Source organism: Mixophyes fleayi, chromosome 1 (assembly GCF_038048845.1).
Source record: "Mixophyes fleayi isolate aMixFle1 chromosome 1, aMixFle1.hap1, whole genome shotgun sequence".
Classification (NCBI taxonomy): Eukaryota; Metazoa; Chordata; class Amphibia; order Anura; family Limnodynastidae; genus Mixophyes; species Mixophyes fleayi.
The window spans coordinates 338424197-338451405 of record NC_134402.1 but is presented as its reverse complement, the minus strand read 5'-3'; positions in this window follow the sequence as shown (position 1 = coordinate 338451405).

The window sequence follows — 27209 nt, the reverse complement described above, 5'->3', positions numbered from 1 at the left end:
ATCACTTCAGAAGTGACGGAAGTGATGCTAGCGCCCGATATCGGAGGTGACGCTGGGTTCTTCCGTTTGGACGCCTAGTTACGGAGAATGTTTGTTGTGACCTAATTGGATTATACTAGTTATGTGGGACTATATAAACCAGACATCCTGACTGGATTAATATACTACATATCCCTGATCTCTTGATAAAGTCGTTTTTACGAAACGCGTTGAGGGGGATAAAGTTTTCCTGTGTTTCTTTCCTCTTGGACTACCATACTTACCCTGGCCAGGTGGATGTGTGGGATCCGTAGCTGTCATCCGGGAAACTCACAGATAAGCTTCACTATGTCTTTCATTATGTACGGGCATATTTTTAACTTTTGTTATTAAAACTTTTACTATGGAAATTACCTGTGGATGAGTTTATTATAGTCCCTATTCTCATAATATAACCTCAGCCTTATTCAGGCTTACTGCACCATAATAGTTCTCTTTCTGAACTTCCAGTTTATGCCAGAGGTTAAAAGGACATCATATGAGAGGACTCATATCATACAGACGTTTGGAAAATCATAACAGATAAGCTGTCTATTATCTTTGGTACGAGGCTATTGTATCTGCACTTTCACTTGGAGATTTGTTTGTCTCTCATATAATATACTATGTGTGGCGCTTCTATTCTTTTGTTTTCTAGAAATACCTGGGCACTTGCAAATAAGTGCTAAATAATAAGGAGCTGCCTGCTGCAAATTGTATGTTCAATTATATTCACACTTTTGGATGGTGTATACGCATTCTATATATTTGGCTTATATTTGTCAAAATCTCTGTGGTATTGTAGCTTTCTCACTAAGCGCCTTTTGCTTATTTCCTCTTGTTTATATATATATATATATATATATATATATATATATATATATATATATTGTAACAAAAGGAGGCATTTAGCTGGCAATATGCAGAGAAAGCAGGGAAGTAGAGTAAAACATTTGTGTAGTAATGCACCTAGATTGAATGTAAAGACCTATGTATGAAAAGCAATAGTTTAAATTTGGTTTAACTTACATGACTTGAAATCTTTCCTCTCAGCAAACAGACAGGGTATGTCTGTTTGAATTACAGAGCCAGTGATGGGCGTTTCCTTTTAAAGAGAAGGTGGGTGTGTCACCTGTCCATCAAGCTAAGGCTGGGGGAGGAGTATCAGGTATAAAAGCTTGTTTATATCATTTGTGCACTGAGACCAACGCTGGGTGAGCTGGCTGGTCCTGAGAGAGAGCTGGACTATGTATAGCTAGTGTTTAGGGTCTCCATGATTGCTGTGCAAGTATACGGTGTCAAAACATCTACCATCCTGACAATAAAGCACCATTAAAAGGAAGAAGTTGTTTGCGTGTGCTTCTGCAGTAGCAGGCTTTTGCCACAATATATATATATATATATATACACAGTGACAGGGGGTTACATAATGGCGTGCAGCATGGGGCTCAAGCACGACAGATGCAGCTGGTGCTTGCAGGACACAGGGCAGAGTGCAGTGTGCCCAGTTGGAGCAATACCCTTATGGCACCATGTCTGACTGTCTGAATCTTATACTAATCATAACTAACGACCGCTATCTGCGATCGCTTCTCCGATGATACTGGATTCCTACTGGTAAAATGTGGATTAATATAAGATCAATTACCATTTCTTAAGACCTGAACCATAAATACCTTTCAATGTAGGATTATCTTTGTGTAAATAATCTCTAATTTTTAATAAAAAAAAAATTCAGGCACCGCAATGATCTACTGAGTATTGGCGAACTTTCAAACTAGGGGACCTAGTTGCATTTCATCTCTTTCCGCCCCCCCTCCCTCCACATAATTCAAGCACTCAAGCACCTCAGAGATGTTTAGTGGGAAAGTGTACTAGTCTTACATTATTTTGTCCCTGAGGCACGTGAGAACACACCCAGCATTCAGTTTGGTTTAAGACTTTACCCACCAAAGAATGATAATTATGCTCATGGATATCTGCCCAAGTCCAAATTAATAATGGGCTGGCATCGCTGAATGCACCTCTCTTCAACTATCGGGTCACAGTACTTACAGACACAATATTCTTCAGACAATAGCCGCTCACATTGTCTCCGAGCTCCTAGATTAACAAAACTTTTCCTTACCCTGGAATTGATTAATGTATTAGGCTGGACTGATTTCATTAACAATTTCTCCCCCATCTCCACATCATCAGTATCACTACCTGAACCAATCTCCATCACCTGATCACAATTGTGCAAATAGAATGTACTGGAAAAAAAATAAGGATGAGAAAAACACTGGAATAAGAAAAACAGAAAAAATGCTGCTAACTCCGATCTTAGGTCTCCCAGAACATATTCACGAGTGTCAGCCTTGGCTATATTTTGAACCTTCTCTGGATTGTTTACTTCTCTGCAGTGGATGGAACAGATTCAAGTGTCTTTTTCTGCTACATTCCGAGATGTGGTGCTGGTCATCAACACTTGGAATGGGGCATCTCATCTGTCTCTTAAACAACTTGAGCATAGGAAATTACAGTTCATAGCATATTCTCCCAGTTCAGCATCATTACAGCTAGTGTATAGCATATCAGGAAACAGTATTTCAAACTTCCTTTATTGCTGTCTCATTATTTGCTTCTCTTTATAAGATTTTGAACAGTCTCATTACATTTTAACTCTTCTACCATCAAGTGAGGTTGCTTGTCAAAAAGTATCTGAAAAGGTGACAGGTTAAGAGGTGATCTAGGAGTGGTTCTGATGCTGGGGAGGACTAGTGGAAAAGTTTCCAGCCACTCCAATTTAGTTTCAACTATCAATCCACTCAATTTTTTCTTGAAAGTACCATTTACCCTCGCTGCTTTCCCACTGGCTTGTATCCTATAGAGAGTATGTAACATATTGGGCAGCACAGTGGCCTAGTGGTTAGCACTTCTGCCTCACAGCACTGGGGTCATGAGTTCGATTCCCGACCATTGCCTTATCTGTGTGGAGTTTGTATGTTCTCCCTGTGTTTGCGTGGGTTTCCTCCGGGTGCTCCGGTTTCCTCCCACACTCCAAAAACATACTGGTAGGTTAATTGGCTGCTATCAAAATTGACCCTAGTCTCTCCCCCTCAGTCTGTGTGTGTGAGTGTGTTTCTATATTAGGGAATTTAGACTGTAAGCTCCAATGGGGCAGGGACTGATGTGAATGAGTTCTCTGTACAGCGCTGCGGAATATAAATAAATGATGATGATGATGATACTATCAATGCCCATAAGTTTTACACATGATCTGAAAGATATCACCAGTAAATGACCCTTATCACTTTCTATAAATCTAGGGATACAATATCTGCATACAAGTTCCTGGGTATGAAACAGCAGTATTAGTGGCAGCTGGAAATGTCTCTACCCAGTTAGAAAATACATCAGTGCACACCAATACATACTTGAGATTCCTGTAATGTGGCAATTGATTGGAGTCGATTTGTATTACCTGGAAAAGACCATCTGTAGGAGGGATATGGGATGGCTCTGTTGGTATTACCTTTCCAACTTTTTTCCTCCAACAAGTAATACAGGACATTGCCTTCCTACTAGCTTGAGAAGAAAAGTCTGGTGCACACCAGTATGCTCTTACCAGTTTGCACATACCTTCTTTACCCAGATGAGTCAGACCTTCACCTTCCAGATCGCCCTTTCCTGTAGGGAACACAAATCCTGTATTTTAATTAATTTTTGTGTGTTTGTTGTTTCAAAGACAATCACTTTGTCAGTTTGTCATATTCACAGATAACCCTGCTGCCCACTTGGCAGCTCCATCCGCCCTGCTATTACCAAGTGATATGGGATCTTTTTTTTATATGTGTGGGTTTTACACTTAATGATGACTACTTTCTTTGTTACCTGTATTGCTGTCAGAAAGTCCTCTATGTGATGTGAGTGTATTACTGGTGTCGTGTTATTGCCATAAGAGTCCCTAGATCGCCCCAAAGTCACACATTATCCTAGAAACGTACTTAAAATCAGTGTATATATTAACTGATTTACCCTCTGCCAACTCACATGCTTTTCTCAATCTTACAAGTTCACCTACTTGGCTAACTGAGGTGGGCCAAGGGGTTCAGTTTCTATAGCACTTTAGTCATTTATAACAGTATATGTCCATCTGACTATACAAAATATAAAACATAACATTTTTATCTTTTATAAGGGGAGTATCACATATGTCAGGTCTTGCGTTAAAAAGTCTGATTCAAATATTCTATAAAGTCATGCGCATCTGTATACCTGCCAAATTCATCCTCAGCTAGAGTCTCCTCTGCTTCTACCCTTTGTGGATCTGAAGGCACATTTTTGTAAATCTTACTTAGGAGACATACCTAATTTAGACAGAACTTAGCAGGGCATTTACTGCATGGTATATAAACAGATGAATCATGTTTCTGCGACCAGACTCCTGCAGGAAAAAACAGCTGTTTCAGTAAGTATATAATTACAAATCTGCAGCTGCCTTTGCGGCTGTATAAATGTAGTGTATAACCTTAATTCTATTCTTTGTCAAATGTCTTAGTCCCTTAGGTGAGACAGTATCTCAAATATTCGATCTTGTCTGGCATGGCGGTACTCTATCCTTTTGCTACCTCATGTCCTGTTACTGAGAAATGAAGGAACAAGTATTTAGATTCAAAAAATGATGATATAAACAAATCTGAACACAGCAATACTACATTTTCTTACTGCACCCATTGTTTGGTTGGCAAGATTGAAAACAATCACACCAGGCATGTGCCAAGACACTGAGGCTGTCTATGAACTCTTTGGACAGTGTCTATGTATTTTGTACCTCTTTATAAGTAAAAAGAATGAGGTACAGACAGTCAGAAATGGTAAGGAAGGCAAAGAACAATAGTAAAGAGATGATTTGCAGAAAATGAGATTTGCATCAAGATGACAGCTGGATTGACTACTATGGGGAATTGGCTCACAACTATTTTATTAATTTCCCATAAATCTTAACTATTCTATGGCCCATTCCCCATTCATTTGAATCCTGACAGGTAGTTACATTACCCATCAAATCCAGTGTCCTCTCCATCTTCAGTACATAAGAAACCTGGTATCTCTGATAACAATATTTCTACAACCTGTGATGGACTTATGTCTATAACAGTGGAGTGCAAAATTAGCCCTTGTGAAGCATATTCTGTATCTTCCATGCATGTTTTTCTGGAATATCTAAAAACACCATCAGACACCATCAGAAGTACAGTCACACTCCATTTAAAATAATAGATCTCGGCCAGGTAAGTTACTATGAGCCATCGCAACTAGAAAAAGTAATATTTTGAATTACCCAATATTAACTTCTGCCAGTGCATTCAAGGGACAATTGTGCACTTCCCCTGTAACCCCCACAGCTAATATACACACATATATATATATATATATATATATATATATATATATATATATATATATATATGGTCGTCCATGTCTGAGGAAGAGAAAGAAAATTTAAATAAGATAAAACAATTTTTTTTTCTTCACGTTCACTAATAGTAATACATTTACAAGGCTCACTATTTTCCCTGACTGCACTGCCCTGACTGATTGTTATTATTTTGCCATTGTTTGTTCAGATCTAGGTTTAGCGTGCCATTGAATGGAATACTAATCACTCTTCAGTCTATTGATTTCTTAACCTGTCTCAATGGTTTCAGCCACTGCAACTGCTGGTTGGACCGTCCCCCCCCTTCTCTTGCTTATGTGGCAGTTCCTGTATATTAATTGCAGGGCTATGGCTGAAACAAAAGTGGGTTCATCATTTTCCTCTGATACCTTTTGATACCGTTCAAGATTAGCTGTAAGTTACATTTGTTATTTTTATTAATTTTGGTATCGGCTATACTTTCTTCCACAGTCCACCTATTGCGGCGAGGGTGCGCTGACGTTCGCTTCTCTTTGTTTTCCATCGCTACCTTCCGATGCACATGCTCTATCATGTTAAACCTTTTCCTTTTTGTTGCCACAGTTTAAAACAGCCAGTGTCTTTAGTTCTCAATATTAGTGATTACAACAAACAAATTTTATCTTTAACTGTATTCAATACCTCTGGATCAGAGCTAGCAACTTTAGAAAAAGGTTTCACCCCTTCATCAGGTACAGTCAAGTCCATAAATTTTGGGACATCAACACAATTCTCATTTTTTGGCTTCTATACACCACCACAATGGATTTGAAATGAAATTAACAAGATGTGCTTTAACTGCAGACTTTCAGCTTTAATTTGAGGGTATTTACATCCAGATCAGGTGAACGGTGTAGGAATTACAACGGTTTCTATAACTGTATCATCAGATATCATCAGATGCGGCCGCGTCAGCGCCCAGGCGGCCGCATCACATGACAGGCGATGCGGCCGCGTCATCAATGACACAGCCGCATCCCATGTCATGTGATGCGGCCGTATGTGTGCTCCCCGGGCTTCCCTCTCCCAGCCCACGCCTGTTGCGCACTGTGTACAGTAACAGTCATTCAAACCTGAAGTCTGTGGTCAAAGAAAGTGAGTTACTGGGCCAGTGCCTGTTTATATACAGTTTGGTTACAAAAAACAGTGATGATGTCACAATGTACACAAAGATATCTAAAAGAGTTCTTCACTGATTCAGGATTCAGGTTAGTCCAGTACAGTGCAGGTCATAGCTCAGTTCAAAGGATTCTTCCCCAAAGGTGGGGGCAACTCACTCGAACAGCTGCATATGTGTCTTGTGGTTTAAACTAACCCATTAATTTATGCTTGTACTTTTGAGAATTACTCTTATACTAATCATAACTAGCAACCGCTATGTGCGATCACTTCTCTGAAAATAACGGATTCTGCTGGTAAAATGTGGGTTAATATAAGACCAAACACCATACATTTCTTAGGACCTGAACCATAAATACCTTTTAATGTAGGATTATCTTTGTGTAAATAATTGCTAATTCTTAATAATAATAGAATGTGAGTTGGAACTTTATTAAATGTGAACGATTTATAAATGTAGTAGTGAGTGTAAGTGTATTTGCTCTGTTTGCCCGTGCGATTGCGTAATTAACCCAGGCATGACGTAGCGTACTAGTCACAATCGCATGTGACACTATTACAATCAATCCTTTATTTGTTTAGAATGACTGCATCCAATTATTCAACTTTGACAGTTGCAAAGCATAAAAGGATTCACAGAGACAGTACATAGTAGAGGGAAATGGGGGTGCGGGAGAGAATAAATCAGGCTTAAGGAGGGTAGTTGCAGAGAAGGAAGCAGTACCCTAATGCCAGCAACAAAGCCAGTCATTGCAGATTCACATCAGATATTAAAACACAGTTAAGAGAGCACTATTTTCAAAGACCTGTGATTGAGAACACTCCGAATAAACTGTTTTGTTTGTTGAGGACATAGTTATAGTGAGGACTGCTGAAATAAAAACGGTGCCTATTATTGGATACAAAACGACCCCTACTGGTCAAAACAGAGAATTACAAAAAGTATAATTCCTCATTTATTTCCTCTCCCTGTGCTTACCACAATAAATATTACGAGCTAGATTTACTAAAGGGCAGTATGATGAAATTTGCCCCCACTAGTTAATTAGAAATAATTTTTTCCCTTTAACCAAAAAATAATGATTGCCCTCATAATTTATAAGTCAATGATGCCTCCTCTTATGTTCTGAAAGGCAAGATAGCTCAAACAGCATGCTTAAGATTTAATATTTCAGGTCAATCAGAAACAGATATAAAAAACCTGTCTTTTTATGGTGGTTTGATGGTGCTTTTTACTAAACCGTGGGCTGTCTAACTGCCTTCAATCCGCCACACATCGCAAGGCATTTTACATCACAGCCTCAAACCACCCTCTAATAAATGTGGGAGTTTGGAGCACTAAGCCTCCGGAAATGTGTGGCAGTTTAAAACCGCCACCAAACGTGATTTTTAGCAAATTTACTCTTAGGTCTCCTTTACATCAGTGTCTGTGAACTGTATCTTGTTGTTATTATTATTATTATTGTAGATTTGTAAGGCGCCACAATGCTCTGCAGTGCTGTACAGTAGGGAAAACAGTCCATACATAAAACAGGGACATACAAAGTAGACAAAATAAATAGAGAGCTTACTTTCTAAGTGAATTCTGCCAGGCCAAATGTTTCAAGATTTTGATATGCATAATTTTAGGCATCATTCTGGTACATCATTTTACACTCAAATTATTAAATAAAGAATGACTATTATAGTAACTATTATCACATAATTATTATAATTCTTCCATTAGCCAATCACCGGCTTTTTCATTATCACAATGCAATTAAAATTTTGGTATCACCAATGTCTGGTGATTGTGGCATTCCCAATGTTTTTTAGAAACCAACCTTTTGCTCTCATTTTCAGGGAAGGTTGGAGGAAGAATGTTGTTGGCAGTAAAAATTATCATCTTTTATACACAGATATGTCACTTATGAGAGTGGGGCATAGTAACATTGCTTTTAATATTATTTGAAAATTATTGATTTTAGCCACAAGTATGCCACAGTCACATTTCTGCACTGCGCATGCGCACAAAAATTGCATACGTCCTTATGTAGTTTTTTTTTGTATATCATTGACTTGCATCTCCTTCCGACTAGATAGTGGAATGGGAAGTGTAGGCTGAGTAAGGGCCTGTTCACCTAACTACTACATACATAAATGTGGAGGCAACTCCAGATATGATTTTTGGGTTTGTATCTTTTGCGGGTACTGGAGGGCTGGTTCAAGGATGAGCAATGATGATGATGACTAGCAGCAACACTATCTAGCTGCTTCTGATTGACATTACTTATTTGACATGTCCATTTGGGATACTATAGCAAAGAAGATATCTATTTAATTATTAATGGGGTAAACAATAGATGTGGAGGTGTTTGGGTTTAATTTTATTTTATATTAAAATTGCAACTTTCACCTTTTTTAATAACTGTTATGACAATACTGTCTCTTGAGTATATGACATTTCATTACATTATTTTATTGTGCAGAAATAGAGTAATGAATTTATTACTAACACTGTGAAGTATGCTATCATGAGTTATAAGTGTAGACTTCTATGCCCGGACATACGACTGGGACAAATGCTACTGTTTAATAGCTGGACGTATCTCGAGATACAGCTACCTCAACATATACATGTTAGTACTCTTCTTTTGTGTGCTTCTCTTCCTACTTACATTCGGTGCACAAATGTATACATCTCTATAGTACCTTCTATGTGTATAAAGTCCTGATTGTTATACTGTCAGTTATGATGCAATCCACAATGGTCTGCTCATGTTATATTACACTTATTTACACTTATTTTACAATTGGAGTAATGTTGGAAAATCAGCTGGAAAAAAAACAGACAGATCATTGTGTGGAAATGGATGCAACACTCCCTGGGCGCATGGGACAGAGTGGACAGGGTAAAATGAGAAGTGCATAAAATACAGTTTTATTAAGTATAACAGTATAGATGGGTTGCAACCCTACCTAATACACTTGTATAAGAACCAATATACAATGGAAATGGCAATCAGGCACACATACAGTTAGAAATTGGCACAAATGGCAAGCAAGATATATTGCATATATACCACAGTTAGAATGAATCTCTGTTGGGGCTATAAAAGTCCACTATTGTTGTGAAGCAACGAGAACAAAGAGTCTATTCCTGTGGACATGTGGTGAATGGAAATTCTCCTTAGTGATGTGTCGGTTGACAAAAAAGTTCCAGTGGAGAAAGCCTTGGGCAGGCTGATGGTTGAGGACTTACCCTTGCATAGTCGGGCTGGTGATATCCTCCAGGGATCCTGCTTGGTACCGTTTGGGTCTGGTGCTGCGCCAGAAAAAAAACGTTTGCTTCTCCTGAAGCGGAGGTTCGAAGCGGGTGTGTAGTGCCACTTGGGGGGGAAAAGTGGCTGGTATTTGACAAGTTAAACCAACGCGTTTCGCACTGCGGCTTCTTCAGGGATTAAAGCTCATTGTGTACCTGGTGACCTGGGTCATTATTCATTATTCTGAAAGGTCGGGCTTGTTCATTGTGAACTGGTGTCAGTATTTGTGTCACTTCCTTATTCTCTGCTATCACTGTGTCACTGGCTTCCAGTCCATGTAGCACAGTAATAAGTAGCATCATCCTCTAGCTGCACCCCACTGATATCCAGATACCCTATTTTACCAGAGGCTGATCCCACAAAACGGGGTGGAACCCCGTCCCCTTTTCCCTTGCTGGATTCTGAGCTATAAGAAAGAATGAATGTGGGTTTATTGTTCATTTTCTGTTGTAGAAATACCACCCAATTGCTACTGACAGTAAGTCCCCCTCCTAGGGTACATAACATCCTGACATTTATTCCGGGAGATGCGGTTATCACTGAGGGTTCCTGTGTTACTGAATGCTGAGCTTGGGACCCTGCAGAATTGAAAACACAGTTAAGAGTTACATCATTTGTTTGAAGTTAAGCTGATTTTCTGAAATACACAGAATGTTCTGCAATCTGTTTCTCAAGCATTTTCTTATTTGCATTGTTATTAAACATAATCCTCTGTTACCTGTTATTAATATGCTCAGGAGACAGAGACTCTGTAAACTAATCATGATGCACAGAAAGTACGAGTCACACATCTAGATCTGTTCTGTCTGTTCACTGACACCTGGCTGTAATATATAGTGGTTTACTCCTCCCATTAAACAAAACAGCCTCACAGCCTTCATTTCAGATTTACAGTGATCCAAATATACTAATATAAACCTTCAAACCCTGCCTTCTCAGATATTTTGTGGCCATGGTCCATAATTTCAGTTAGTGATATAAAAATATTAATATCTTGGAGCGCATTGTGTGACTAGCTTCACAATGCTAAGGAAGTACTTCCTGCTGAATTCCAGTCAAATGAGTTTAATAAAAAATACAACTTTTACTTCTGTAAAACCAACCACAGTGTTGAGGTAAGCTGTACTTGGTCCTTAGTGCGTCAATCTGTCTGTGCAGAGACACAGCAGTGGGTCAAGGGAACTGGGAGCACATAAGGCTGTACAGTGACACATGAAGCTGATGTACACAAGAATATGGTAAAATACATAATTCTATATTAGGACAGATGAGACTATATAATGACATATCAGGGTATATGGTGGCATATGAAGCTATCTGCTACAATATGAGGCTGTATAATGGTATGAGCTATTTGGAGGTATATCCTGCTACATATTGATATTATGAGCACAGCATTATGAAGATATGTAGTTGGACGTTCTACATGGATATGGCGTTGGACATGGGGAAGTTCTAAACTGTATGTGTGTGACATTGGGCTGTTTATGATGGATAGTTTTGGGTGAAATGTAAGGTCCCTAAACGGAGATGTGCCTCACAGGGCGACTAACTCCTAATACCTCCGAATTTACCACGATCCGCGTGGATGACTGGATCCTACCTCGGTCCCTGATTGGGGGGTTCTTCGGACGCCCGCAGGTAACACCTAAGAGGGAAAACACAGTTAAACCGAGCCTACCAAGTAAGGGCTGTCCGAGACTACGGCAAAGAACAAGGACACGGTCAGTCCAAGCTCACTTGCCGCCTCCTCACTTCGTTCTTGCCAAGACGCGGGGGGCTACAGGCACTTAAGACCAAGACTAGTCCGAGGACTAATCCCGCCTCAAGTACCTCACACACCTGCCGGTGAGTGCCTAACCAAAAGGGGAAATCGAGCGTGATACTCACCGGGACACTCCCACTTCCGATCCGGTTCCTCTGCGCCTTCCCGACTCCTGCGGATGACAAGAACACACAGCCTCCCTCTACGCTCTCAGTGAGACTAAGATGGCACCCACAAAACTGGACTGACTACAACAGCGACCCGACCCTAACAACGTTCTAATGGTCGGCAACGCAACTAAGTCAAACCACTATGACTAACTAGGTGTGGTGCACTAACGGAACTGCTCACTTACACACTACGGGGAACACCAGCCGGTGTTCACAGACTAAACTGGAGGGCGGTTCCTAACCCCCTCACCCAGGTCGTACCAAGAAGCTGCCTTCTTACTATGGGTCACCCACAGACCCTAAGGACCGGTTCTTTAAGCCCGGCTGAGGCTCAGTGGAACAGCACACTAACCCGCGGGCCGACTGCCGCACGGAACAGCCGATCGAACTGAACCGCCCGACTGCCTGTACTCGGGTATCTCACACGTGTCCCTACGTCCGGATCCACAGGTCCACCTGCACGGAACCGGCCTTGAGGACCCTCAATCAGAACCACGGCCGCCCCTGGAACTGCCTCAAGGTGTGCTGCACTGCCACCAACTCACTCAGCCACCCCCTCTGGGTACCAGTGTGACCCCAGGGACGTAAGGGACAGGAAAACTACGTGTGTTCTCCCCTGACTATGTGTATGCTGGTAACTACACTTGTCCCCACAGCACGGGTTAGCACAGGAAACCACAGGAACAAGAGCCTACCTTTAATGGGGGCCTGACGTCTTGCCCCTGGACACAACTATGTAGCACACCCAAAATACTGTAATTCAACAATACCCGCCGCACAGACAGAATACAATATACAGTACTTTGTAAGCTACTTACCAGAGCACACCGCTGTTAGCCAACCAGCCGGTTGCTACAGCACTACAGGAGCCTCCGCTCTACTGTACCTCCTAACTACGTGTGCTCACCTCACACAGGACCGCGCCTACACTCACGAGGCTCCCACGCCTCTACCTCATCACCACCAGGGCCTTCTGCCCTTACACCATGGGCCTCTGCCCAGCTACAAACAGAGCCTTGTGCTCTGATTAATGGGCCTCAGCCCCCTCTCTACCTCAGGGCTCTGAGCCCACTAACTAGGGCCTTGTGCCCTGCTACCTAGGGGTCCTAGCCCCTGCCTACCGAGGCCTGTGGCCTCCCTAGCTATCTACTAGGGCCTTGTGCCCTTTATAGCCTACGGGCTACCAGCCCCTAACAGGCCCTGTGGCCTTCCTATGGCCTCTAGGCCACTAACTACCTAAGGGCCTTGTGCCCTTATACACCTGGGGCTCTCACGCCCCCTGCCTAACTAACAGGGGCTTGTCCCCTTTATCACCAATACTATGGCCTACGGCCCACTAGCTTTATCGGGGCCTAGTGCCCAAGTCCCTGGGCCTTGTGCCCCTAATTCACTATGCCCACGGGCCTTGTGCCCGACTGTGCCCACGGGCCTAGTGCCCGACTTTATTGAGTGTGCTTCGGGCGTGGGCCCGGGAGAGGAGTTGCCTGGCAAGGGCCTTACCTGGTGCTGTCTTCGGGGAGCTTCTCCTGGACTCCTTCCCCGTCTGCCGCTGCTTCCACGCTCTGCCGTCGGCTTCTTGTCTTGATCACGCCGGTCTTCAGGCAGCAGAGGCGCTCTTAGCCCTAACAAGGGCTCTCTGCCGCCACTGCTGGTCTCCGCTGTCTTCTCTTCTGTTCTTCATCCCGCAGCTCTCCGCGACACGTCCTCTTCCTTCTCTCTCCGCCGACAAACTGCCCATGGCGGCGCGCGCGCCGACTTACATAGTCGGCGCCGCGCTAACGTCGTCACGTAGCGTCGACGCGACGCCACGTGACGGCATGGCGGGTCTGGATTGGCCCGCCGCCATTCTTCTTTTTGAAATGGCCGGGAGGTGAGCCCTGATTGCCTCACCGTCCCGGCTGAACCAAGGGAACCGCCGCCCGAGGAACGACGGCGGCCCCGGACAGGTAAGCCCTCCACAGGTACAATTTTTTTTACAAAAGTCAAGTGCATTATGGTCTTGGAAGTGGGTATTTGATGTGTGCAGGAAGCTGAATGTTTACCTAAGGCGCGGAGAAACCTTGCACCGACCCTGCACCTAAAGACTCACACAAATGTACACAAATGTTACACAAATGTACACGCAAGCACACCCTAGGTGTTATGACTCACCGGGCTCTCTGTCAGAGTAACTAGATAGATAGTTAGTTAGGGATAGGTAGGTGGGTAGTTGGTAGGTATTAGATAGCCACAGGTGTTTAGAAAGGTAGTTATATTAGTTCTTAGATAGATTAGTTTAGGTAGATTAGATAGGCAGATAAATTAGCTAGATAGATTAGATAGGTCTTAGATAGGGTCAGTTAGGCCTGTTCTCTGTCAGAATCTGCCCTCATTCATGCTGTCATTTCTATGTAATGCCTCACCTGGTCAGCCTGTTTCTCTTAGCTTATTCACCTGGCTTCCTCATTACCACCTGCAGCCTATTGGTTCTGCTCTCCTTAAATAGCCGGCTAATCCTCTGCAGGATTGCTGGTAATAAGTTTACCATAGTGTTCTGCTTCCTTGTGTTTTCCCTGTTACCTGTTCCTGTTGTTTCCTGCCTGCTTGTGGTATCCCCGTGTATCAGACCGATTCTGTTCTTGACGATTCTACTATCTAATCACCAGTTCCAGTCAGCTATCTCCTGGACCCTGGTAAAGTCGTGCTCCCAGGCATGGATCCGGCGTCATCTGCAGCTCCTCTGCTTATCCTAACCTTATACGGAGACACAGCCCCTGCAGCATCTCTGCACTCAGATTTCAACAATCTTCCTCTGGCTCCGGACTTGTTACAGGTACTATTGACTGTTTACATATATCACCGTGTGCCTATACTTGTAGCTATCCCTGGCAACCGCCTAGGAACTGTTTTTCTCCAATCTCCGGACTCTCACCGATACTGTGGGTTGTAGTTACCCTTGGCAACTGCCTACGTTCAGTTTCATCATCGTTACCTATCACTGCAAGTTCCGTTCCTTTCCGGACAAGCACCGGTACAGAAGTCGCTGTGTTTAAGGGGACTTCTCTATCAGCTGTTCCTTATTTATTCCAGTGGACGAGTGATATCTCAGTCTTGACACCATCCACTCGGTGTCTCACCTGACTCCCTCTTCCACTTCCTACTCTATGGCCTCTGTAACTCTATTCCTGGGTTCTCCCTAGCTAGTGCACATCTAACGACCCTCTGTTTGTCTGCAGCCAAGTCTGTCCCCACCACTAGGGGCAACAGTGAACACCAGACTTTCGGAGCAGACTCCGGGTTTTGCTGTACTGGCTGGAAGGGTTCCTAACATTATTTCCGGCCAAAACCTCATACCCAGACCGTACCTAGGAAAATATAATGGATCCTGGACATCAGGCTACGACCCAGTTCTTTAATACCCAGATCCAAAATTTGACTCAATCTCTACAGAAACTTTCAATTTGGGTCACTACCCAGGAGGGCATCGCCCAAAACCTCCTTATCCTCAGGGACGTTCCTGTAGAACCACACCTCAACTTGCCAGACCGCTTCTCAGGAGACCGTAAGATATTCCAGAACTTCAAGGAGGGCTGAAAGTTGTACTTTAAACTTAGACCTACCTCTTCAGGATCTGAGATTCAACGCGTGGGTATTGTTATATCCCTTCTCCAGGAAGATTCGCAGTCCTGGGCCTTAAGCCTCAAACCAGAGCATTCCTGCCTTACTTAAGTGGATTTGTTTTTTGAGGCTCTGGGACTTTTGTACAATGACCCTGACTGAGTGGCATCAGCAGAAGCACACCTACGGTCATTATAACAAGGGGCTCGGTCGGCTGAGATATATTGTGCTGAATTTCGTTGCTGGTCTACCGACACGTTGAGGAACGATCCGGCACTCAGACACCAGTTTCGGTTAGGCCTGTCAGACCCTCTCAAGGTCTCACTGGCCCATTATCCTGTCCCAGAGACTCTTGAGGACTTCATGAGGGTGGCCATCAGGATCGACTGACACTTAAGAGAAAGACGAAACTCCAGATCTAACAGAACCTATGCAAGTTGGTACCCTTCGTTTGTCTCACAAGGAAAGATCTAGAAGACAGAGGCAGGGTCTCTGTATTTAATGTGGTCTCAAAGGACACTTTATTCAGACCTGCCCAAGCAAGTTGGGAAAAGACCAGGCTTAAACAAGACTGAAGAGGTGCGTTTAGGTATCCAGCTGGTCTCTTCACAAAATTCTCATTTAGTTCCGGCTACTCTGACATTTCAGAATGAAAGTATCCCACTCAAGGCTTTTCTGGACAGTGGTGCAGCAGGTGATTTCCTCGACATTGATGTTGCTAAACAGGTTGACATTCCATTGCTTGAGATGGAGAATGTCATCACCGACTGCCGGCTAGATGGAAGTCCTCTGGCGGGAGCTCATATCCGATTCCACTCTTTCTAACTATTGGGGCTCTTCATACGGAGCTGATATCATTCTCTTTGATTAAATGTGCATCTGTCCCATTGGTCTTGGGACACCCGTGGTTATCCAGACCCGGAAAAAGAGAACAGGGACATGTAAGTTATTGTAGGGACAAATGTCCATGTTTTCAAAGCATTAAAACCCAGGCCTGGCAAAGGAGAACAGAAGCTGGCAAATAGGTGGAGAATAGAAACCTATGAAGTGGCGTTGAAGATGTCTGGCTCCCCTGTATACAGAGTAAAGCCAGAAGGACAGACAGGATCAGTAAAGACCTACCATAGGCAACACCTAAGGTCCATTGGTAGAGATGTAAGATTCAGAGGTGACAAAGAGGTTGAAAGTGTTCCAACTACTCAGTGGAAACAACCAGATATACTGAGAGCTCAACAAAAAGGAGGGAGTTGCCGAGCTAATGAGGAAGAGTGCAGAAAGGATGAGTGGGGGTATGACCCTCCTGCTAGAGAGATAGAGAATTTTAGTACTACTCGGTGACCTGCTAAACTACCTAAGTCTTCTGAGAGCGCTTTGGGGAAACAAAAACAAGAATAAGTGCGAAGATTGGAAGAAGTTGAATCCGAGGTCATCTCTAAAGTGGAGATGCCTAGTGAACCATCGAAGAGTCCTTTGGATGACAGCAATGTCAGGGGGAGACCAGGAACACCTTTTAGCCTCTGAGCGACCAAAGCAAAATGTTAGAGCCCCTATGAGGCTTATGGCCAATTGACCAATTGGGGAGAGCTACTGTGTCCCTTGTATAGTACATCCTTATTGGGCTTATCCCTGGCCATACTTTGAATCCCGTACAATCAGAGTAGGAGCTTGTCTAAGTTCATGTTTGTGTGTTAATAAGCAAGATGTATTAACCAGCATCCCTTTTCAGAGTGTGAAACTGGACCATCAACTGCTCAGTGGATGACCAGCCCCACAGGAGTGTGTAGTACCTGCGGACATGATGGCCCACACATGTGCATTAATCTCAGGGATTGATAAAACTCTGCTTACAGTGACATCACAGAAACCAAGGGTCCAAGGGAAAAGTGACAGTTAGGTGAGAGGAATGACTTTAAAACTGGCAGTTGAAGTGTGGTAGTTGGTCACTGTTGTCACGGTTACAAACAGGAGTACAGCTAGGAGTCACGAATATGGTGAAAACACTCTGTTTATTTGCAGAAAAGTATAAATAGCAGGTAATCGAGAGCAGTAGTAAATACCAGGTGCAAGCTGATGCAGGAAATAATACGAATGTTCAGAAACCAGCAGGTAAACAGCTAATGCAGGGAAGCAGGAGGTATGAACAGGTTCCAAGCAGGCATGAACCAGAGGAGCAAGGCAGGAGGAAGAATACACAGGTTGCAACAAGGATATGACATCACAGGATGGGACAACAATAACCAGCAATGTGTGCTGGGAGTGACAGGTATATAAAGGGAAAACCACAGCCAGGTGCATGGGATAATTGGTGAACATGAAGGTTAACCCCTAATGCACACAATAAGGCACAATAGCAGCACCTCTGGTGAATGGAGGTACTGTCAATACAAATACAATAATAAGGACAAAAAGGCAGGAGCTGCCATGCAAAGCAGCATGTAATGCATAAGCTGTAGGCAGATCGTGACAACTGTCAGCAGACAGACCTGTGAGTTTGTCAGGGAAAAACCCTGTTGTGTTGTCAGCAGAAAAAAGCCCTGTGAGTCTCTGAAGAAAATGAGCCCAGGAGTAAACAGCCGGGAAGGACAGAAGAGTATCAACTCGGACAGGAGGGGGAGCCCTGTCAGACTTGTCAACCCTGTCTTGTGAGAGAAATAGCTAAAATTTCCTGTAAGAGGTCTAAGAAAAAAAAAGGAAACTAAATGGACAAGTAATCCCTGTTTAATTTTTATTTGATGGGACAACAAAATTTACCTCAGAGCAGTGACATTGATTACAGTAAAGTACAGAGGAGAGATGGCTCACTGCAGGACTGGGACTGTGTAATAGGATGAAACAAGGAGGAAAGTGTGTAGACACCTAATTTCTTCATAGTCCTATTCAGCCGGGATAAAGACAAACTAGAGATTGTGCTTATTAGAAAAGTGAGGGATACTACAGAGTGTCACCATTAAAGAGATTTATATTTGACAAAGTTAAGGAAAACTGACAGCATTGACTTTATTCTGGAGTCTTTTCTACCATAGTCTACTATTTCTGGGATAGATAAGTGGAGAGACATTTCCTTGTCATTAATTTCCTCATAAGACAACATAACTGCATAATATTGCTAAATATGCATATATTGATGTATAATATAACATGTTAAGTTAGTGGATATTTGTTCAGTTTAGAATGTACTATTGCTACACATTATTACAGTGGGAGAATAGTTGCAAGTAAGCGTTTAGGGTAGAGGTACCTCTTAGCTAGGGTAAGAAAGGTTAAGTTATTGCATTGTATTCTTGTACATTTACTATATTTCACCTGCTTTAAAGGGATACTTTTAAAATACAGTTTATATAAGACATAGGGCTAGATTTACTAAGCTGCGGGTTTGAAAAAGTGGAGATGTTGCCTATAGCAACCAATCAGATTCTAGCTGTCATTTTGTAGAAGGTACTAAATGAATGAAAGCTAGAATCTGATTGGTTGCTATAGGCAACATCCCCACTTTTTCAAACCCGCAGCTTAGTAAATCTAGCCCATAAAGTCTAATTAGACATAAAAATCCTTTGAGAGCATGCGCCCAACGAACAAAAGTGCTGACGTTGCTTTCAAAGACCAATTTGCCTATTGCTGTCTCTTTCTGTGTGTGCCTGTGGTTTTGTTAGTAGGGGGCGGAGGGTTCCTTGGTCTCCTTCTGGTGTTGCTTGTCAAGAAACTGCCCAACAAAGAGCCTACTGCACTCAGACTAAGGTGGAGGCACTCCAGTAACTGAAAATAGTAGTAAAGGGAACACCACAGGTCACAATACAATTTACATAGACACCCAGCTGATCTATAGGAAAGCAAGTGCTACAAGTGTATAACACTGCATTACATTATTTTATTGTATACAAATAGAGTAATGCATTTACTACTTACACTGTGAAGTATGCTATCATGAGGCGTAAGTGTATAGACTTGTATGCCGGACATACGTCCGGAACAAATACTACTGTTTATGAGCTGGACGCATCTTGAGATACAGCTGCCTCAGCATATACATGTCAGTACACTGCTTTTGTGTGCTTCTATTCCTATTTACATTCGGTGCACAAATGTATACATCTATATAGGACCTTATATGTGTATAAAGTCCTGATTGTTATACTGTCAGTTATGATGCAATCCACAATGGTCTGCTCATGTTATATTACTCTTATTTTACAATTGGAGTAATGTTGGAGAATCAGTTGAAAAAAACAGGGCAGATCATTGTGTACCTGGTGACCTGGGTCATTATTCTGAAAGGTCGGGCTTGTTCATTGTAAACCAGTGTCAGTATTTGTGTTACTTCCTTATTCTCTGCTATCACTGTGTCACTGGCTTCCAGTCCATGTAGCACAGTAATAAGTAGCATCATCCTCTAGCTGCACCCCACTGATATCCAGATACCCTATATTACCAGAGGCTGATCCCACAAAACGGGGTGGAACCCCGTCCCCTTTTGCCTTTTTGGATTCTGTGAAATAATAAAGTATGAATGTGGGTTTGTTGTTCATTTTTTGTTGTTCAAATAGCACCCTATTGGCACTGACAGTAAGTCCCCCTCCTAGGGTACAGGACATCCTGACATTTATTCCAGGAGATGCGGTTATCACTGAGGGTTCCTGTGTTACTGAATGCTGAGCCTGGGACCCTGCAGAAAAGAAAACACAGTTAAAAGTTACAGTATGTAAAGTCATTTGTTTGAAGTTAAGCAGATATTCAGAAATACACAGAATGTTCTTCAATCTGTTTCTCAAACATTTTCTTATTTGGATTGTTATTTAACATAACCCTCTGTTACCTGTTATTAATATGCTCAGGAGACAGAAACTCTGTAAACTGATCATGATGCACAGAAAGTAAGAGTCACACATCTAGATCTGTTCTGTCTGTTCACTGACACCTGGCTGTAATATATAGAGGTTTACTCCTCCCATTAAACAAAACAGCCTCACAGCCTTCATTTCAGGTTTACAGTGAACCAAATATACCAATATAAACTCTCAACAGAGTTTATCCAGAACCTCAGATATTTTGGGGCAATGCAGCATAACTCCAGTTAGTGTTATAAAAAATATTAATATCTGGGACCACACTTGGCAAGTATAACTTTATCTCTGCGACTGGCTTCACAATACTACCTGCTGAATTCCAGTAAATTGATCTTAATAGAAAATACAACCTTTACATCTGTAACACCAAACACAGTGTTGAATTAAGCTGTACTTGCACCTAGGTTTGGCACCTGTCTGTGTAGAGAGGCAGCAGTGGATCATGGGACCTGGGGATGAGTATAAAGGGCTATGTGAATTCACTTGAGGCTGTTAAGAGACATTAGAAGCTATGTGATGTACACATAAATATAGTAAAATATAAGGCAATAACAAGGCATATGAGATTATGATGTATATTTATTATGGAGAAGCGCCTTAAATCTGGTGAAAAGTAAATAGGCATCTCCCTATTTACTAAGCCCCTAACCAGCAAAAGCTATCACCGGGTATCACCAGTGATTGCCTTTGCGGCCCACCTTCTGCGATAGCTTCCCCATGTTCTTTGCTGTGATCAATCCAATTCTGAATTGCTGTGTTCAATTTGTCTTTATTTCTTCCTATAAACCTAATACAAAAAATTCTCCTGTTTTTCTCATACTTTCATGGTAGAGGAGACCCCCCCTATTAAAAGCAGATAGTCTTATTGATTGACATGCTAGTAAGACTACTTCCTCAGTTTTGAACAACTTATCCTGTAAAGCCTTTGCACAATACTGTTTGAGGGTTCATCTTGCTGGTCTATAATATTTCTTCAATTGGTTTATTTCACTGTAAAGAGCTGGCAACCTTTTTCCCAAGGCCCCTATCATGTTTGTGCCTACCTTGGCAAGTAAAAATAGATTATTACTCTTCTGGGATCTCAGGGATCAGCATTTTCACCTACATTTTCACCTACTTTTCCAGTGTTATCTCTGACCAGGTATCCTGACAGATCTTCATAATCAATGTTTGTTCTATCCAGTTTAACAAGACTGAAAAATACCACCAAGATGGCAAGCTGCCTAAAGCTGACTAATGGACCTATCGGAAATATGTATATACATTAGGACAGGCTTGGCTAACCTGTGGCAATCCAGGTGTTGTGAAACTATAAGTCCCAGCATACCCTTACAGCAATAAGCTGCTATATATTTGCAAAGCATGCTGGGGCTTATAGTTTCACAACACCTGCAGTGACACAGATTAGCCAAGCCTGCACTAGGTTGTCAAAGAATAAATTATACAAATATACATGATTGTGCAAGGCAGCAGTGTTTACTGGCAATGAAAGGAACTATCTTTGCAGTATTTGCATTCAAATCTTGAGTATGTGCAGTTCAAACCAAGTATGCTTGTGTTATATTGTCATGCAGCATCACTGCATGTCTGATTGATGTAGAGTTTGGATCAGTGTCATACTCTTTATACGTAACATGTGAACTGCATACTGGGATTAATAAAACCAACATCACTTTGCACATTTCACCATTTTCTATGGAATGTGACGTCTGCAGGCACTACTAATACTCTTAAATAAATGATACATAAATAATAATTGATGCATAAGAGAATAGATTCAGTGGCTGATTATAATCCATTTAGATGCCTAATCTATCTAATATCAATTAAACTAGGATAGAATAACCAATATAAGCAGCGGTTTATTGTGTGGTTTGCAAACCGCCACACATTGGATGCAGTTTTCAGATTTGAGTCAATGTAAGAAACCGTTCCTGTGGTTTGAGACCTGGTGGTTTTATTTTATACACTTTGATGTGATGTTTTGTCTTCAGTAAATTGCACGGTTTGCAAACCACGCACCAAAGCGCATGAAAACCTGTGGTTTGAGCAAATCTTCTCCCATGTTCCTTCTCTAACTTTGCCGGATTGTATAATAAGGCCACAGTTTTAGCATTGAAGGTCAGATACATTTTTTTGTCTATCTCAGGGACATTAAAAATACAAGTTACAGGTATATGGCATGGAACATTAAACAACTTGAAACATGGAGACTTGATTCATTAAGGAACGTAAATGCGAATATGTGCTGTATTTTGTGTTAAATTGCTCTGTACATGCCCAGAAATAAATTATACGCCAGAGAACGCAAGTGTATGTAATTTATCTTTGAGCGCAATTCATCATTGAGCTCAATGGACGATCGGGAAGGGAATGGCCGTATGCACGTAGTCAATGTGCAGTAAGGGAGTGCCAAGCTCAAGCACAGGCAGCATCATCTGATTGAAGCTCGGGCCATCTCCAAGGTACGTGTTTTTCAGTTGTATCACTTGCACCAGCTACATGTCAGGTGTAAGTGCAGAGTGATAGTGATAACAGTCATGTATGCATACTAGAACAAGTGTTTGCAATCAAGAGCAACTGTACAAATGCATTTTATGTACAGTAGACATTAGTAACATTATGATAAATGTATTTTATGAAGAAAGAAAAATATTTTTTTTATGTTTTTTTATTAATGACTATAAAATTAACAGGGTACAACAAGTGAATACTTTTTCATGTTCTGTGCGTACTGCCGGAACTTTATATTCAACCAGACCCGGCGCTTCTGTGGTACCCCAAAGCTATGTTGAACAGCACAGAGGAGTGCATAAACGCTTTTAAAATGCAGGGCTACAAGGGGTTAATTGTGCTCCTGAAAACTTGTGCCCAGGAGTGATTGACAGGAGGAGGATGAAGGCCCTGATTGCTGGGGGAGTAACAGGAAGAGGTTGTGCAGGAAGGAGGAGAGAGAGAGAGCAGCATGGTAGAAGGAACAAGGGGAAGGATGTGCAGTCGAGCTGTCACGGCTCTCAGGCAGCCTCGGACTGGCCTGCCGGGCAGCCGGACTAACCACCGGTAGGCCCCGCTGGGTTGAAGCTCTGCCCCCTCCGTTGTTAGGGCAGAGCTTACCGAACATGGCTGCTTTTACAAAGAAAGTCAGAGAACAAGATAGTGCAAGGGGGACCAGCGGAAAATATCTGTGCTTTTGTTTTGTTAATGTGACTTACAGTGACCCTATGTGTAACGATCCTGGTAATGAACTGCAGCTCCTTGCATGCGTTCCCTTATCACCACCAATAAATCTGTTTCTCCGCTTTGACGTGGGGGTGGCATGCTGTGAGCCAGATGCTGGATGCACAGAATCTACAAATCATCCATGTGTAAAACAGGGCTGCGGAGAACTAAACACCCTTCCGGCTGGGTCTCAGACCTTTCCATCGCTGGCTGGCCTGGAGAACGGTGAGGGCTCGCTTATATTGCAAATTATATATATACATACACAGATCGGTACATAGGTCTCAGATACTGCCCACAAGAAGCAATCTTGTATAGTGTTTGAGATGCAGAGCTGTGCGATATATATATATATATATATATATCACACAGCTCTGCATCTCAACCCTGCAGACTCACCAGAAATGTCCAGTATCTGGCTTCACCTTGCAACCCAACAACAACTTATATATATATATATAATTTTTAGTTTTATTGTTTTTCATTCAACTATTTGGAAACCCCCCCCTTAAAAATCCTGCATTTACCATCATCACAATACAGATGCAGGTAAATTTCAATTTTATTTTATTACAAAAAACACTCAATAGTAGGGCTCTCTACTCCTCTTATCCACTCCCACCTCATTCACCTGTGTGTCCTAATAATATAAATCTTGGATGTTCTGTACTATGCTTTATGTGTGATATTTAACTTGTCATCATCAACATACTGTGTTTATATGTCCATTTTTCAGAACTTCTCAGCAGTTTAGAAAGGTCCATCACAGTTAACCACAGTAAGTCACTGCACACCTCCTGTATACTGGCACTATAAAGTACCCCGGCAATAATGGCAATGATGTTTATGGTTTAAGGGCTATCATCTGAAACTTTAGGGGCTGCCACACCTAAAAACATGACCCCCTATCCCATGCGGTGACAGTATAACTTTCATTGAACAAAAGTATTTTAAGATTGTGGCAGTATTGTTATACATAAAGGGCCAGATTCATGTCCGGATTTAAGTTTCATTTTTTAAAAAGAGCATGCGTCTTTACTGTAGTTCCGGCCATATTCAAATACAAGCGTATCTCAAGATACTCTTCGATTTGAATCCGGTTGTAAGTACGCTGTGCCTAAACAGTACCTGCCGTACGTAGACGCACAGAACAGACTGCGGTATACGCACATGCGTAAGTACAATAAAAGGTCATATCATAACGCAGAAGACGTTTATTTGAACATAAAAATAGAATAACTCTCAATGCTTGGTCCTCATGTCCCTATTTCCAGTCTGCAACCACTTTTCCAAGGGGCTGTCTTTCCTATTAGGAGGGTGGCTACAAGACTCTGCGCTTTTAACACTCTACGAAACTGCTCCTGTAATGGAACAGTTATAGTTTCAATATTATCATCTCATGACGGTAAGCCTGTTATTATTACACGTTGGATCCTGCAACTGTGAAAAATACAATATTGTTTTTGAAGTTGTTTATTGAGGCATAGCTATCATTCCCTAATAATAATAGCAATAATTTCTACAATGAAATGTTCTGGTTGCATAGAATTTGTGGTTTGCTTTATGACCTGGTGCTAAAGTATAACTACATGGTGACTGTTCTTCCCAATCTAAGGGGCAGGTCAAGACTGTGTGCTCTTTATACACACACACTGCATTCTTTATATACTACACTATAGTGCTAGCTGTCCTTCGTAGGCTGGCCACTCCCCCTCTAGTGTCTGGTCCCACCTCTATGATGGCTGGCCACACCCACTCTGGTGGGCCCCTAGCGTTGCAGTTCACCGGTGGGCCCTTCATGCCCCAGTCCGACACTGCTCTCAGGTATATTCCACAATATTAATGTACAGAAACAATGATGCTGGTAAACTTAAATATTTGTTGTGAATACAGGCAGGGGTGGATCTCAGTGGCTGAAGGGCCAGGCAAGGGATGAAACAAAATGTCCAGAAATAATATGCAAAACAAAAGTCTTTTAAACTTGCCAGGCTCCAGAGATGCAGAGTGAAGTCAGAGTGAAATCAGAGTCCAAAGTCCAGGTAATTATAAATAGCAAAATCCAGAGTTGTAACATAAACAGGGTTCCAGAGCTGAAACACAAACAATGAACCAGCAGGGAATGATTGCCAGGGTCAGTCTTTATGGTCTGATGATCAGCAAAACACTAAACAGCTGAGTGAGGACACACAATCCACATAGCGGCCACTAGTGGGTAAAACTTAGAACTGCACCCGTAGGGACTTAGTGCAGAAAAGCATCAGGCCATAACACGAGCAGAGAGAAGATAAGCTGCTGCCAGAACTGTGACATTGCCAGCAAAGCGGACGGAGAACAGGCAGACACGCAGTGGGGCGCCAAAGACAGTATTCACTAACTACAGAACTCTTTTCAAGGTAAAACCTCAGCCTGCAGTGTATTGCACACACCCCAGTGTCAGAGGGAAGAGTGATGAGAGAATCTATCCAAAACTGACATTGCATTCTTGTACAAGGAAGGATTGTGAGAGCTTTTCCCCCAGATCATACCTATACACAGGCTGCAGGGAACAATTAAGATGGTCGTTTCAGCTATATCCTGTGTGTGTGTGTGTGTGCGTGCTGATATATGGACATTATACCCTGCTGCAGAGAACATGTGCTGATATTCATTGACTGTTGAGAGAACAGCGGCATCTTGTGGCTGAAATGAGCAACAGCCCTGCTTTCTACTATAATACTTAACCCTTGATGGAAACCTCTGCAGGACATTGGAACACTACCCAAATTCCTGTGCACAGGTCAGCCCAGGACTGAGTGGAAAATATGGTAACGTTACCGGGGATAATATTGGTGCACCAAATTTTGATGGGTTATTATTGATGGTTATTGCATCATCACCAGTCAGATATTGTTAACGTGAAAGTAGTAACTGTGATTACCAGTGTGCCTTATTAGACAATGTGTATTGAAGATATTATCGTTATTCTGCCTTATACTCACCAGGTGTATGTTATATGTTAAATGCTATTGTGCTCTATGCTGATCAGACGCATTATTTTGTCGTTACTATTGAGCTGAAGGGGTCAGTTGCGCGGTGGCTTACCAAAACTATCCTTACCGCATTCTCAGTAAAATCAAGTTGTTTGACCAATCTTTGTCCCTTTCATTGAAGTATTTATCTCCTGACCACCGGATATCCAAAAGAGAAAAGAACCTGACTCGTATCTGGGAGATAAGGTAAGGGAAGGATTTCCCATCAGTACTCGACCACCACACTTCCATTAGGCAACCTTAGGCAGTTGCCTAGGGCATCGGGACCTGCAGGGCGCCGCTGACTAGATTTTCTAAACAGAGTACAGCGACGGAATGGCGCCTGCTGTTTTTAATTATTATTTTTTAAATGGATGCGCCGCCCGCCGCACTCACACATGATCACTGACGAAGGCGTGCACAAAGCCCAATAACGAAGTGGTGAGTTAAAAAAAAATGGGGGGGGGGATTGGATTATTATTTGGCACCTCACATTCTTTATTTGATTGTAAAACTATGGTGGAGTGGCACCTCATGCTATATATTTGTATACATCTGTACTCAACACATGTATTGTACGTATCCAGCAGTGTATTGTCTGTCGGAGTAGAATGTACCTAGACCCGTATTCAACAAGAGATGTTTCTTCAGATCCGCTTTAAGTTGAATACGTTTTAAAAAAAGCATAATACCTTTGTTTTGTGTGCCTTAATAAATCAGGCCCATTATG